We start from the raw sequence: 16,650 nt of genomic DNA on the forward strand, positions 1-16,650 counted from the left end.
ACCCTGGTGGAAAAGAGAGTTGTGGACGCAGTAAAGCATATCACTGACACCAACCTCTCCTCCAGGGACTTTGTCTGCACTTCTTGCTGCCTCAGTGAAACAGCCAACGTAATCACCCACCCCAGCCATTCTCTCTTCTCCCGTCCGTGTGGCTGGTAAAATGCGTAACATTCGACCAGGTTAAATGAACATAGAAATACAAGTTACTATCAGTTCACAACTTCTGCTTGCCTGGTGCTTGGATTCGATCGGTTGATTATGATGAAAAACTTTGTGTAGTACAGGCAGACAGATAAATTGCAAGGGTCACAATGAGGTAGATTGGGAGATTAAAAATTCATCTTTAGTGTATGTGAGATTCATTCAAGAGTGTGGTCACAGTGCAATAAAAGCTGTCCTTGAGCCCATGTTTTGTATTGTGTTTGTATTGTCACATGTATCAAGGTGCAGTGAGAAAATGGTCTTCCCTACTATTCATGCAATTACACAGAGCATTGACGTAGAACAAGGGAAAACAATAACAATGTGGAATAAAGTGTAACAGACACAGGGAAAGTGCAGTACAGGCGAATGATGAAGTGCAAAATCATAACGAGGTAGACTCCATCTCATCGTACAAGAGGCTCATTCACGAGCTAACGATAGAAGCGGAAGGCAGCTGACCTTGAGCCAGGCAGTACGTGCTTTCAGGTTTTAGTATCTTCCGTCTGGTGGGAAGGACCATAAGATATAGGAGCAGAATTAGGCCATTTGGCCCATCAAGTCTGCTCCACAGAGAAGAGGGAATGCCCAGGGTGGATACGGGCTTTGATTCTGCAGGTTGCATACCTGAGGCAACGAGAAGTGCAGAGTCCATGGAGGGGAGGTTAGTCTCTGTGACGTGTTGAATTGTGTCCACAACTCCCTTAAGTTTCTTGCAGTCATGGGCAGGGCAGTTGCCGTACCCAGCTGGGATGCATCCAGACGGAATGCTGTACGTGATGCTTCAGTGAGGGTCATCAGGGACATGCCAAACATTTTTCAGCCTCCTGAGGAAGTTGGTGAGGTGCCTTGGCCGTGACGTCAGAGTGGTTGGACCAGGACAGGGATATTGGTGATGGCCCAGGAACGTGGAGCTCTCAACCGTCTCAGCCTCAACATTTTCAGGCTTCTGAAAATGGGAGGGCAAGAGGAGAAAATGAGGGTGATTACACTGGGTGCTTTACTGGGGCAGCAGGAAGTGTAGACAGGGCGGTTTGAATGAAGGCCGGGGCTGTGCTCACAACTCTCTGTAGTTCCTTATCCATCAACCACCAGACTCCCGAGCCAGCGCAGATAACCACTCACCTCAGCTTCAAACTGATTCCACGAGCTCAGGCCTCGCGGTCAAGGGCTCCACAGCTCACACTTTCAGCTAATTTTAATTGATTAATCATTTGTTTCATTTGTTTATATTTGCACAAATTGTCTTTATTTCTACGTTGGTTTTTATCAGACTTTGTGTGTCATTCTTCATTGATTCTATTCTATTACTTTGACCTACTGTGAATGCCTGCAAGAAAATAGTGACATATACATAGTTTGATGTTAAATTGACTTTAAACTTTGTGATTTGTGGTTGAAGGAGCTGCTTGGAGACTGGGGATAAGGGTAAATTTCTCTTGCAGGTCGCTGAGTCAGTGCTGGTAGATTCCAGCTTGTTCAATGCCTGGCAGTGTGAGCACAAAAGAAAACACACAGAGACTGTTCTCAGTTTCCTCCCTGGCTCTGGGGCTTCATGGGCCATGAACCTCCCCGTCCGTGGGCCTCTGGAGGAATGCGTTCCCAGAACTGGCTGCACATTGGAAGCCGCAACCAGCTTCTGCTGCCAACTTGTGTCACCCTCGCACATCTCCTTTAAACGTTACCCCTCTCACCCTGAAGGAAAGGAAACGAAAACTGGACAGAACACTTCAGCCACGGAACATTGACGTTAGAACAGTCCAGCACAGTACAGGTCCTTTGGCCCACAATGTTGTGCCAACTTGTTAACCTACTACAAGTTCAATATTGCATTTTCCTCCGACATAGCTTTCAGTTTTCAATCTTTCATCTCTCTCTAAAGGATCTTCCTCTACCAGCACCTCTGACACCCCCACCACGTTCTGTGTAAAGAATCTACCTCTGACACCCCCAGCACGTTCTGTGTAAAGAATCTACCTCTGACACCCCAACCACGTTCTGCGTAAAGAATCCACCTCTGACATCCCCAGCACGTTCTGTGTAAAGAATCTACCTCTGACACCCCCACCACATTCTGTGTAAAGAATCTACCTCAGACACCCCCACCACGTTCTGCGTAAAGAATCTATCTCTGACACCCCCACCACGTTCTGTGTAAAGAATATACCTCTGACACCCCCTCCACGTTCTGTGTAAAGAATCTACCTCTGACACCCCCACCACGATCTGTGTAAAGAATCTATCTCTGACACCCCCACCACGTTCTGCGTAAAGAATCCACCTCTGACATCCCCAGCACGTTCTGTGTAAAGAATCTACCTCTGACACCCCCACCACATTCTGTGTAAAGAATCTACCTCAGACACCCCCACCACGTTCTGCGTAAAGAATCTATCTCTGACACCCCCACCACGTTCTGTGTAAAGAATATACCTCTGACACCCCCTCCACGTTCTGTGTAAAGAATCTACCTCTGACACCCACACCACGATCTGTGTAAAGAATCTATCTCTGACACCCCACCACGTTCTGTGTAAAGAATCTACCTCTGACACCCCCACCACGTTCTGCATAAAGAATCTACCTCTGACACCCGCACCACGTTCTGTGTAATGAATCTACCTCTGACATCCCACCACGTTCTGTGTAAAGGATCTACCTCTGACATCCCACCACGTTCTGTGTAAAGAGCCTATCTCGGACACCCCCACAACGTTCTTTGTAAAGAATCTACCTCTGACACCCCACCACGTTCTGTGTAAAGAATCTACCTCTGACACACCCACCACGTTCTGTGTAAAGAATCTACCTCTGACACCCCCACCACGTTCTGTGTAAAGAATCTACCTCTGAAACCCCTACCACGTTCTGTGTAAAGAACCTATCTCTGACACTCCCACCAAGTTCTGTGTAACGAATCTACCTCTGACAACCCCACCACGTTCTGTGTAACGAATCTACCTCTGACACCCCCACCACGTTCTGTGTAATGAATCTACCTCTGACACCCCCACCACGTTCTGTGTAATGAATCTACCTCTGACACACCCACCACGTTCTGTGTAAAGAATCTACCTCTGACAACCCCACCACGTTCTGTGTAACGAATCTACCTCTGACACCCCCACCACGTTCTGTGTAAAGAATCTATCTCTGACACCCCCAGCACGTTCTGTGTAACGAATCTACCTCTGACACCCCCACCACGTTCTGTGTAAAGAATCTACCTCTGACACCCCCACCACGTTCCGTGTAAAGAATCTACCTCTGACACGCCCACCACGTTCTGTGTAAAGAATCTCCCTCTGACACCCCCAGCACATTTTGTGTAACGAATCTACCTCTGACACCCCCACAACGTTCTGTGTAACGAATCTACCTCTGACACCCCTCCACGTTCTGTATAAAGAATCTACCTCTGACACTCCCACCAAGTTCTGTGTAACGAATCTATCTCTGACACCCGCACCACGTTCTGTGTAACGAATCTACCTCTGACACCCCACCACGTTCCGTGTAAAGAATATACCTCTGATACCCCCTACACGTTCTGTGTAAAGAATCTACATCTGACACCCCACCACGTTCTGTGTAAAGACTCTACATCTGACACCCCCTCCACGTTCTGTGTAAAGAATCTACCTCTGACACCCCCCCCACGTTCTGTGTAAAGCATCTACCTCTTACACCCCCACCACGTTCTGTGTAAAGAATATACCTCTGAGACCCCCTCCACGTTCTGTGTAAAGAATCTACCTCTGACACCCCCACCACGTTCTGTGTAAAGAATCTACCTCTGACACCCTCACCACGTTCTGTGTAAAGAATCGACCTCTGACACCCTCACCACGTTCTGTGTAAAGAATCTATCTCTGACACCCTTACCACGTTCTGTGTAAAGAATCGACCTCTGACACCCTCACCACGTTCTGTGTAAAGAATCTATCTCTGACACCCCCTGCACGTTCTGTGTAAAGAATCTACCTCTGACACCCCCTGCACGTTCTGTGTAAAGAATCGACCTCTGACACCCTCACCACGTTCTGTGTAAAGAATCTACCTCTGACACCCCCACCACGTTTTGTGTAAAGAATCTACCTCTGACACCCCCACCACGTTCTGTGTAAAGAATCGACATCTGACACCAAAACCACGTTCTGTGTAAAGAATCTACCTCTGACACCCCCAACACGTTCTGTGTAAAGAATCTACCTCTGACACCCCCACCACGTTCTGTGTAAAGAATCTACCTCTGACACCCCCACCACGTTCTGTGTAAAGAATCTATCGCTGACACCCCACCACGTTCTGTGTAAAGAATCTACCTCTGACACCCCCACCACGTTCTGCATAAAGAATCTACCTCTGACACCCGCACCACGTTCTGTGTAATGAATCTACCTCTGACATCCCACCACGTTCTGTGTAAAGGATCTACCTCTGACATCCCAGCACGTTCTGTGTAAAGAATCCACCTCTGACACCCTCACCACGTTCTGTGTAAAGAATCTACCTCTGACACCCCCACCACGTTTTGTGTAAAGAATCTACCTCTGACACCCCCACCACGTTCTGTGTAAAGAATCGACATCTGACACCAAAACCACGTTCTGTGTAAAGAATCTACCTCTGACACCCCCAACACGTTCTGTGTAAAGAATCTACCTCTGACACCCCCAGCACGTTCTGTGTACAGAATCTACCTCTGACACCCCCACCACGTTCTGTGTAAAGAATCTACCTCTGACACCCCCAGCACGTTCTGTGTAAAGAATCTACCTCTGACACCCCCACCACGTTCTGTGTAAAGAATCTATCGCTGACACCCCACCACGTTCTGTGTAAAGAATCTACCTCTGACACCCCCACCACGTTCTGCATAAAGAATCTACCTCTGACACCCGCACCACGTTCTGTGTAATGAATCTACCTCTGACATCCCACCACGTTCTGTGTAATGAATCTACCTCTGACATCCCACCACGTTCTGTGTAAAGGATCTACCTCTGACATCCCAGCACGTTCTGTGTAAAGAATCCACCTCTGACACCCCCACAACGTTCTGTGTAAAGAATCTACCTCTGACACCCCCACCACGTTCTGTGTAAAAAGCCTATCTCTGACACCCCCACCACGTTCTTTGTAAAGAATCTACCTCTGACAACCCACCACGTTCTGTGTATAGAATCTACCTCTGAAACCCCTACCACGTTCTGTGTAAAGAACCTATCTCTGACACTCCCACCAAGTTCTGTTTAACGAATCTACCTCTGAGACCCCCTCCACGTTAGGTGTAAAGAATCTACCTATGACACCCCCACCACGTTCTGTGTAAAGAATTTATCTCTGACACCCCCTGCACGTTCTGTGTAAAGAATCTATCTCTGACACCCCCACCACGTTCTGTGTAAAGAATCTACCTCTGACACCCTCACCACGTTCTGTGTAAAGAATCGACCTCTGACACCCTCACAACGTTCTGTGTAAAGAATCTACCTCAGATACCCCCTCCACGTTCTGCATAAAGAATCTACCTCTGACACCCGCACCACGTTCTGTGTAATGAATCTACCTCTGACATCCCACCACGTTCTGTGTAAAGGATCTACCTCTGACACCCGCACCACGTTCTGTGTAATGAATCTACCTCTGACATCCCACCACGTTCTGTGTAAAGGATCTACCTCTGACATCCCAGCACGTTCTGTGTAAAGAATCCACCTCTGACACCCTCACCACGTTCTGTGTAAAGAGCCTATCTCTGACACCCCCACCACGTTCTGCATAAAGAATCTACCTCTGACACCCGCACCACGTTCTGTGTAATGAATCTACCTCTGACACCCCCACCACGTTCTGTGTAATGAATCTACCTCTGACACACCCACCACGTTCTGTGTAAAGAATCTACCTCTGACACCCCCACCACGTTCTGTGTAATGAATCTACCTCTGACACACCCACCACGTTCTGTGTAAAGAATCTACCTCTGACACGCCCACCACGTTCTGTGTAAAGAATCTCCCTCTGACACCCCCAGCACATTTTGTGTAACGAATCTACCTCTGACACCCCCACAACGTTCTGTGTAACGAATCTACCTCTGACACCCCTCCACGTTCTGTATAAAGAATCTACCTCTGACACTCCCACCAAGTTCTGTGTAACGAATCTATCTCTGACACCCGCACCACGTTCTGTGTAACGAATCTACCTCTGACACCCCACCACGTTCCGTGTAAAGAATATACCTCTGATACCCCCTACACGTTCTGTGTAAAGAATCTACATCTGACACCCCACCACGTTCTGTGTAAAGAATCTACATCTGACACCCCCTCCACGTTCTGTGTAAAGAATCTACCTCTGACACCCCCCCCACGTTCTGTGTAAAGCATCTACCTCTTACACCCCCACCACGTTCTGTGTAAAGAATATACCTCTGAGACCCCCTCCACGTTCTGTGTAAAGAATCTACCTCTGACACCCCCACCACGTTCTGTGTAAAGAATCTACCTCTGACACCCTCACCACGTTCTGTGTAAAGAATCGACCTCTGACACCCTCACCACGTTCTGTGTAAAGAATCTATCTCTGACACCCCTACCACGTTCTGTGTAAAGAATCGACCTCTGACACCCTCACCACGTTCTGTGTAAAGAATCTATCTCTGACACCCCCTGCACGTTCTGTGTAAAGAATCTACCTCTGACACCCCCTGCACGTTCTGTGTAAAGAATCGACCTCTGACACCCTCACCACGTTCTGTGTAAAGAATCTACCTCTGACACCCCCAACACGTTCTGTGTAAAGAATCTACCTCTGACACCCCCAGCACGTTCTGTGTAAAGAATCTACCTCTGACACCCCCACCACGTTCTGTGTAAAGAATCTACCTCTGACACCCCCAGCACGTTCTGTGTAAAGAATCTACCTCTGACACCCCCACCACGTTCTGTGTAAAGAATCTATCGCTGACACCCCACCACGTTCTGTGTAAAGAATCTACCTCTGACACCCCCACCACGTTCTGCATAAAGAATCTACCTCAGACACCCGCACCACGTTCTGTGTAATGAATCTACCTCTGACATCCCACCACGTTCTGTGTAAAGGATCTACCTCTGACATCCCAGCACGTTCTGTGTAAAGAATCCACCTCTGACACCCTCACCACGTTCTGTGTAAAGAATCTACCTCTGACACCCCCACCACGTTTTGTGTAAAGAATCTACCTCTGACACCCCCACCACGTTCTGTGTAAAGAATCGACATCTGACACCAAAACCACGTTCTGTGTAAAGAATCTACCTCTGACACCCCCAACACGTTCTGTGTAAAGAATCTACCTCTGACACCCCCAGCACGTTCTGTGTACAGAATCTACCTCTGACACCCCCATCACGTTCTGTGTAAAGAATCTACCTCTGACACCCCCAGCACGTTCTGTGTAAAGAATCTACCTCTGACACCCCCACCACGTTCTGTGTAAAGAATCTATCGCTGACACCCCACCACGTTCTGTGTAAAGAATCTACCTCTGACACCCCCACCACGTTCTGCATAAAGAATCTACCTCTGACACCCGCACCACGTTCTGTGTAATGAATCTACCTCTGACATCCCACCACGTTCTGTGTAATGAATCTACCTCTGACATCCCACCACGTTCTGTGTAAAGGATCTACCTCTGACATCCCAGCACGTTCTGTGTAAAGAATCCACCTCTGACACCCCCACAACGTTCTGTGTAAAGAATCTACCTCTGACACCCCCACCACGTTCTGTGTAAAGAGCCTATCTCTGACACGCCCACCACGTTCTTTGTAAAGAATCTACCTCTGACAACCCACCACGTTCTGTGTATAGAATCTACCTCTGAAACCCCTACCACGTTCTGTGTAAAGAACCTATCTCTGACACTCCCACCAAGTTCTGTTTAACGAATCTACCTCTGAGACCCCCTCCACGTTAGGTGTAAAGAATCTACCTATGACACCCCCACCACGTTCTGTGTAAAGAATTTATCTCTGACACCCCCTGCACGTTCTGTGTAAAGAATCTATCTCTGACACCCCCACCACGTTCTGTGTAAAGAATCTACCTCTGACACCCTCACCACGTTCTGTGTAAAGAATCGACCTCTGACACCCTCACCACGTTCTGTGTAAAGAATCTACCTCAGACACCCCCTCCACGTTCTGCATAAAGAATCTACCTCTGACACCCGCACCACGTTCTGTGTAATGAATCTACCTCTGACATCCCACCACGTTCTGTGTAAAGGATCTACCTCTGACACCCGCACCACGTTCTGTGTAATGAATCTACCTCTGACATCCCACCACGTTCTGTGTAAAGGATCTACCTCTGACATCCCAGCACGTTCTGTGTAAAGAATCCACCTCTGACACCCTCACCACGTTCTGTGTAAAGAGCCTATCTCTGACACCCCCACCACGTTCTGCATAAAGAATCTACCTCTGACACCCGCACCACGTTCTGTGTAATGAATCTACCTCTGACACCCCCACCACGTTCTGTGTAATGAATCTACCTCTGACACACCCACCACGTTCTGTGTAAAGAATCTACCTCTGACACCCCCACCACGTTCTGTGTAATGAATCTACCTCTGACACACCCACCACGTTCTGTGTAAAGAATCTACCTCTGACACCCCCTCCACGTTCTGTGTAAAGAATCTACCTCTGACACCCCCCCCACGTTCTGTGTAAAGAATCTACCTCTGACATCCCACCACGTTCTGTGTAAAGGATCTACCTCTGACATCCCACCACGTTCTGTGTAAAGAATCTACCTCTGACACCCTCACCACGTTCTGTGTAAAGAGCCTATCTCTGACACCCCCACAACGTTCTGTGTAAAGAATCTACCTCTGACACCCCCACCACGTTCTGTGTAAAGAGCCTATCTCTGACACCCCCACCACGTTCTTTGTAAAGAATCTACCTCTGACACCCCACCACGTTCTGTGTATAGAATCTACCTCTGAAACCCCTACCACGTTCTGTGTAAAGAACCTATCTCTGACACTCCCACCAAGTTCTGTGTAACGAATCTACCTCTGACAACCCCACCACGTTCTGTGTAAAGAATCCACCTCTGACAACCCCACCACGTTCTGTGTAACGAATCTACCTCTGACACCCCCACCACGTTCTGTGTAATGAATCTACCTCTGACACACCCACCACGTTCTGTGTAACGAATCTACCTCTGACACCCCCACCACGTTCTGTGTAATGAATCTACCTCTGACACACCCACCACGTTCTGTGTAACGAATCTACCTCTGACACCCCCACCACGTTCTGTGTAATGAATCTACCTCTGACATCCCACCACGTTCTGTGTAAAGGATCTACCTCTGACATCCCAGCACGTTCTGTGTAAAGAATCTACCTCTGACACCCTCACCACGTTCTGTGTAAAGAGCCTATCTCTGACACCCCCACAACGTTCTGTGTAAAGAATCTACCTCTGACACCCCCACCACGTTCTGTGTAAAGAGCCTATCTCTGACACCCCCACCACGTTCTGTGTAAAGAATCGACCTCTGACACCCTCACCACGTTCTGTGTAAAGAATCTACCTCTGACAACCTCACCACGTTCTGTGTAAAGAATCTACCTCTGACACCCCACCACGTTCTGTGTAAAGAATCTATCTCTGACACCCCCACCACGTTTTGTGTAAAGAATCTACCTCTGACACCCCCACCACGTTCTGTGTAAAGAATCGACATCTGACACCAAAACCACGTTCTGTGTAAAGAATCTACCTCTGACACCCCCAACACGATCTGTGTAAAGAATCTACCTCTGACACCCCCACCACGTTCTGCGTAAAGAATCCACCTCTGACATCCCCAGCACGTTCTGTGTAAAGAATCTACCTCTGACACCCCCACCACATTCTGTGTAAAGAATCTATCTCTGACACCCCCAGCACGCTCTGTGTAAAGAATATACCTCTGACACCCCCTCCACGTTCTGTGTAAAGAATCTACCTCTGACACCCCCTCCACGTTCTGTGTAAAGAATCTACCTCTGACACCCCCACCACGTTCTGCGTAAAGAATCTACCTCTGACACCCCCTCCACGTTCTGTGTAATGAATCTACCTCTGACATCCCACCACGTTCTGTGTAAAGGATCTACCTCTGACATCCCACCACGTTCTGTGTAAAGGATCTACCTCTGACATCCCAGCACGTTCTGTGTAAAGAATCTACCTCTGACACCCTCACCACGTTCTGTGTAAAGAGCCTATCTCTGACACCCCCACAACGTTCTGTGTAAAGAATCTACCTCTGACACCCCCACCACGTTCTGTGTAAAGAGCCTATCTCTGACACCCCCACCACGTTCTGTGTAAAGAATCGACCTCTGACACCCTCACCACGTTCTGTGTAAAGAATCTACCTCTGACAACCTCACCACGTTCTGTGTAAAGAATCTACCTCTGACACCCCACCACGTTCTGTGTAAAGAATCTATCTCTGACACCCCCACCACGTTTTGTGTAAAGAATCTACCTCTGACACCCCCACCACGTTCTGTGTAAAGAATCGACATCTGACACCAAAACCACGTTCTGTGTAAAGAATCTACCTCTGACACCCCCAACACGATCTGTGTAAAGAATCTACCTCTGACACCCCCACCACGTTCTGCGTAAAGAATCCACCTCTGACATCCCCAGCACGTTCTGTGTAAAGAATCTACCTCTGACACCCCCACCACATTCTGTGTAAAGAATCTATCTCTGACACCCCCAGCACGCTCTGTGTAAAGAATATACCTCTGACACCCCCTCCACGTTCTGTGTAAAGAATCTACCTCTGACACCCCCTCCACGTTCTGTGTAAAGAATCTACCTCTGACACCCCCACCACGTTCTGCGTAAAGAATCTACCTCTGACACCCCCTCCACGTTCTGTGTAATGAATCTACCTCTGACATCCCACCACGTTCTGTGTAAAGGATCTACCTCTGACATCCCACCACGTTCTGTGTAAAGAATCTACCTCTGACACCCTCACCACGTTCTGTGTAAAGAGCCTATCTCTGACACCCCCACAACGTTCTGTGTAAAGAATCTACCTCTGACACCCCCACCACGTTCTGTGTAAAGAGCCTATCTCTGACACCCCCACCACGTTCTTTGTAAAGAATCTACCTCTGACACTCCACCACGTTCTGTGTATAGAATCTACCTCTGAAACCCCTACCACGTTCTGTGTAAAGAACCTATCTCTGACACTCCCACCAAGTTCTGTGTAACGAATCTACCTCTGACAACCCCACCACGTTCTGTGTAAAGAATCTACCTCTGACAACCCCACCACGTTCTGTGTAACGAATCTACCTCTGACACCCCCACCACGTTCTGTGTAATGAATCTACCTCTGACACACCCACCACGTTCTGTGTAACGAATCTACCTCTGACACCCCCACCACGTTCTGTGTAATGAATCTACCTCTGACACACCCACCACGTTCTGTGTAAAGAATCTACCTCTGACACACCTACCACGTTCTGTGTAATGAATCTACCTCTGACACACCCACCACGTTCTGTGTAAAGAATCTACCTCTGACAACCCACAACGTTCCGTGTAACGAATCTACCTCTGACACCCCCACCACGTTCTGTGTAAAGAATCTATCTCTGACACCCCCAGCACGTTCCGTGTAACGAATCTACCTCTGACACCCCCACCACGTTCTGTGTAAAGAATCTATCTCTGACACCCCCAGCACGTTCTGTGTAACGAATCTACCTCTGACACCCCCACCACGTTCTGTGTAAATAATCTACCTCGTACACCCCCAGCACGTTCTGTGTAACGAATCTACCTCTGACACCCCCACCACGTTCTGTGTAAATAATCTACCTCTTACACCCCCAGCACGTTCTGTGTAACGAATCTACCTCTGACACCCCCACCACGTTCTGTGTAATGAATCTACCTCTGACACCCCCACCACGTTCTGTGTAAAGAATCTACCTCTGACACCCCCACCACGTTCTGTGTAAAGAGCTTATCTCTGACACCCCCAGCACGTTCTGTGTAAAGAATCTACCTCTGACACCCCACCACGTTCTGTGTAAAGAATCTACCTCTGACACCCCCACCACGTTCTGTGTAAAGAATATATCTCTGACACCCCACCACGTTCTGTGTAAAGAATCTACCTCTGAAACCCCACCACGTTCAGTTTAATGAATCTACCTCTGACACCCCCACCACGTTCTGTGTAAAGAATCTACCTCTGACACTCCCACCAAGTTCTGTGTAACGAATCTACCTCTGACACCCCCACCACGTTCTGTGTAAAGAATCTACCTCTGACACACACTCCACGTTCTGTGTAAAGAATCTACCTCTGACACTCCCACCACGTTCTGTGTAAAGAATATACCTCTGACACCCCCTCCACGTTCTGTGTAAAGAATCTACCTCTTACACCCCCACCACGTTCTGTGTAAAGAATATACTTCTGACACCCCCTCCACGTTCTATGTAAAGAATCTACCTCTTACACCCCCAGCACGTTCCGTGTAAAGAATATCCCTCTGACACCACATCACGTTCTGTGTAAAGAATCTACCTCAGACACCCCCACCACGTTCTGTGTAAAGAATTTACCTCTGACACCCCCACCACGTTCTGTGTAAAGAATCTACCTCTTACACCCCCACCATGTTCTGTGTAAAGAATCTACCTCTGACACCCCCACCACGTTCTGTGTAAAGAATCTACCTCTGACACCCCCACCACGTTCTGTGTAAAGAGCCTATCTCTGACACCCCCACCACGTTCTGTGTATAGAATCTACCTCTGAAACCCCTACCACGTTCTGTGTAAAGAATCTACCTCTGACAACCCCACCACGTTCTGTGTAACGAATCTACCTCTGACACCCGCAGCACGTTCTGTGTAACGAATCTACCTCTGACAACCCCACCACGTTCTGTGTAACGAATCTACCTCTGACACCCCCACCACGTTCTGTGTAAAGAATCGACCTCTGACACCCCCACCAAGTTCTGTGTAACGAATCTACCTCTGACAACCCCACCACGTTCTGTGTAAAGAATCGACCTCTGACACCCTCACCACGTTCTGTGTAAAGAATCTACCTCTGACACCCCCTGCACGTTCTGTGTAAAGAATCTACCTCTGACACCCCCACCACGTTTTGTGTAAAGAATCTACCTCTGACACCCCCACCACGTTCTGTGTAAAGAATCGACATCTGACACCAAAACCACGTTCTGTGTAAAGAATCTACCTCTGACACCCCCAACACGTTCTGTGTAAAGAATCTACCTCTGACACCCCCAGCACGTTCTGTGTAAAGAATCTATCTCTGACACCCCCACCACGTTCTGTGTAAAGAATCTACCTCTGACACCCCCAGCACGTTCTGTGTAAAGAATCTACCTCTGACACCCCCACCACGTTCTGTGTAAAGAATCTATCGCTGACACCCCACCACGTTCTGTGTAAAGAATCTACCTCTGACACCCCCACCACGTTCTGCATAAAGAATCTACCTCTGACACCCGCACCACGTTCTGTGTAATGAATCTACCTCTGACATCCCACCACGTTCTGTGTAAAGGATCTACCTCTGACATCCCAGCACGTTCTGTGTAAAGAATCTACCTCTGAGACCCCCTCCACGTTAGGTGTAAAGAATCTACCTCTGACACCCCCACCACGTTCTGTGTAACGAATCTACCTCTGACACCCCCACCACGTTCTGTGTAATGAATCTACCTCTGACACACCCACCACGTTCTGTGTAACGAATCTACCTCTGACACCCCCACCACGTTCTGTGTAATGAATCTACCTCTGACACACCCACCACGTTCTGTGTAAAGAATCTACCTCTGACACACCCACCACGTTCTGTGTAATGAATCTACCTCTGACACACCCACCACGTTCTGTGTAAAGAATCTACCTCTGACAACCCACCACGTTCCGTGTAACGAATCTACCTCTGACACCCCCACCACGTTCTGTGTAAAGAATCTATCTCTGACACACCCAGCACGTTCCGTGTAACGAATCTACCGCTGACACCCCCACCACGTTCTGTGTAACGAATCTACCTCTGACACCCCCACCACGTTCTGTGTAATGAGTCTACCTCTGACACACCCACCACGTTCTGTGTAACGAATCTACCTCTGACACCCCCACCACGTTCTGTGTAATGAATCTACCTCTGACACACCCACCACGTTCTGTGTAAAGAATCTACCTCTGACACACCCACCACGTTCTGTGTAATGAATCTACCTCTGACACACCCACCACGTTCTGTGTAAAGAATCTACCTCTGACAACCCACCACGTTCCGTGTAACGAATCTACCTCTGACACCCCCACCACGTTCTGTGTAAAGAATCTATCTCTGACACCCCCAGCACGTTCCGTGTAACGAATCTACCTCTGACACCCCCACCACGTTCTGTGTAAAGAATCTATCTCTGACACCCCCAGCACGTTCTGTGTAACGAATCTACCTCTGACACCCACACCACGTTCTGTGTAAATAATCTACCTCGTACACCCCCAGCACGTTCTGTGTAACGAATCTACCTCTGACACCCCCACCACGTTCTGTGTAAATAATCTACCTCTTACACCCCCAGCACGTTCTGTGTAACGAATCTACCTCTGACACCCCCACCACGTTCTGTGTAATGAATCTACCTCTGACACCCCCACCACGTTCTGTGTAAAGAATCTACCTCTGACACCCCCACCACGTTCTGTGTAAAGAGCTTATCTCTGACACCCCCAGCACGTTCTGTGTAAAGAATCTACCTCTGACACCCCACCACGTTCTGTGTAAAGAATCTACCTCTGACACCCCCACCACGTTCTGTGTAAAGAATATATCTCTGACACCCCACCACGTTCTGTGTAAAGAATCTACCTCTGAAACCCCACCACGTTCAGTTTAATGAATCTACCTCTGACACCCCCACCACGTTCTGTGTAAAGAATCTACCTCTGACACTCCCACCAAGTTCTGTGTAACGAATCTACCTCTGACACCCCCACCACGTTCTGTGTAAAGAATCTACCTCTGACACACACTCCACGTTCTGTGTAAAGAATCTACCTCTGACACTCCCACCACGTTCTGTGTAAAGAATATACCTCTGACACCCCCTCCACGTTCTGTGTAAAGAATCTACCTCTTACACCCCCACCACGTTCTGTGTAAAGAATATACCTCTGAGACCCGCTCCACGTTCTGTGTAAAGAATCTACCTCTTACACCCCCACCACGTTCTGTGTAAAGAATCTACCTCTTACACCCCCAGCACGTTCCGTGTAAAGAATATCCCTCTGACACCACATCACGTTCTGTGTAAAGAATCTACCTCAGACACCCCCACCACGTTCTGTGTAAAGAATTTACCTCTGACACCCCCACCACGTTCTGTGTAAAGAATCTACCTCTTACACCCCCACCATGTTCTGTGTAAAGAATCTACCTCTGACACCCCCACCACGTTCTGTGTAAAGAATCTATCTCTGACACCCCCACCACGTTCTGTGTAAAGAATCGACCTCTGACACCCTCACCACGTTCTGTGTAAAGAATCTATCTCTTACACCCCCACCACGTTCCGTGTAAAGAATATACCTCTGATACCCCCTACACGTTCTGTGTAAAGAATCTACATCTGACACCCCACCACGTTCTGTGTAAAGAATCTACATCTGAGACCCCCTCCACGTTCTGTGTAAAGAATCTACCTCTGACACCCCCACCACGTTCTGTGTAAAGAATCTATCTCTGACACCCCCTACACGTTCTGTGTAAAGAATCTATCTCTGACATCCCCACCACGTTCTGTGTAAAGAATCGACCTCTGACACCAAAACCACGTTCTGTGTAAAGAATCTACCTCTGACACCAAAACCACGTTCTGTGTAAAGAATCTACCTCTGACACCAAAACCACGTTTTGTGTAAAGAATCTACCTCTGACACCCCCACCACGATCTGTGTAAAGAATCTACCTCTGACACCCCCAGCACGTTCTGTGTAAAGAATCTACCTCTGAAACCCCCACCACGTTCTGCGTAAAGAATCCACCTCTGACATCCCCAGCACGTTCTGTGTAAAGAATCTACCTCAGACACCCCCACCACGTTCTGTGTAAAGAATCTATCTCTGACACCCCCAGCACGTTCTGTGTAAAGAATATACCTCTGACACCCCCTCCACGTTCTGTGTAAAGAATCTACCTCTGACACCCCCACCACGATCTATGTAAAGAATCTATCTCTGACACCCCACCACGTTCTGTGTAAAGAATCTACCTCTGACACCCCCACCACGTTCTGCGTACAGAATCTACCTCTGACACCCGCACCA

Source organism: Hypanus sabinus, chromosome 4 (assembly GCF_030144855.1).
Source record: "Hypanus sabinus isolate sHypSab1 chromosome 4, sHypSab1.hap1, whole genome shotgun sequence".
In the NCBI taxonomy this organism is placed as follows: domain Eukaryota; kingdom Metazoa; phylum Chordata; class Chondrichthyes; order Myliobatiformes; family Dasyatidae; genus Hypanus; species Hypanus sabinus.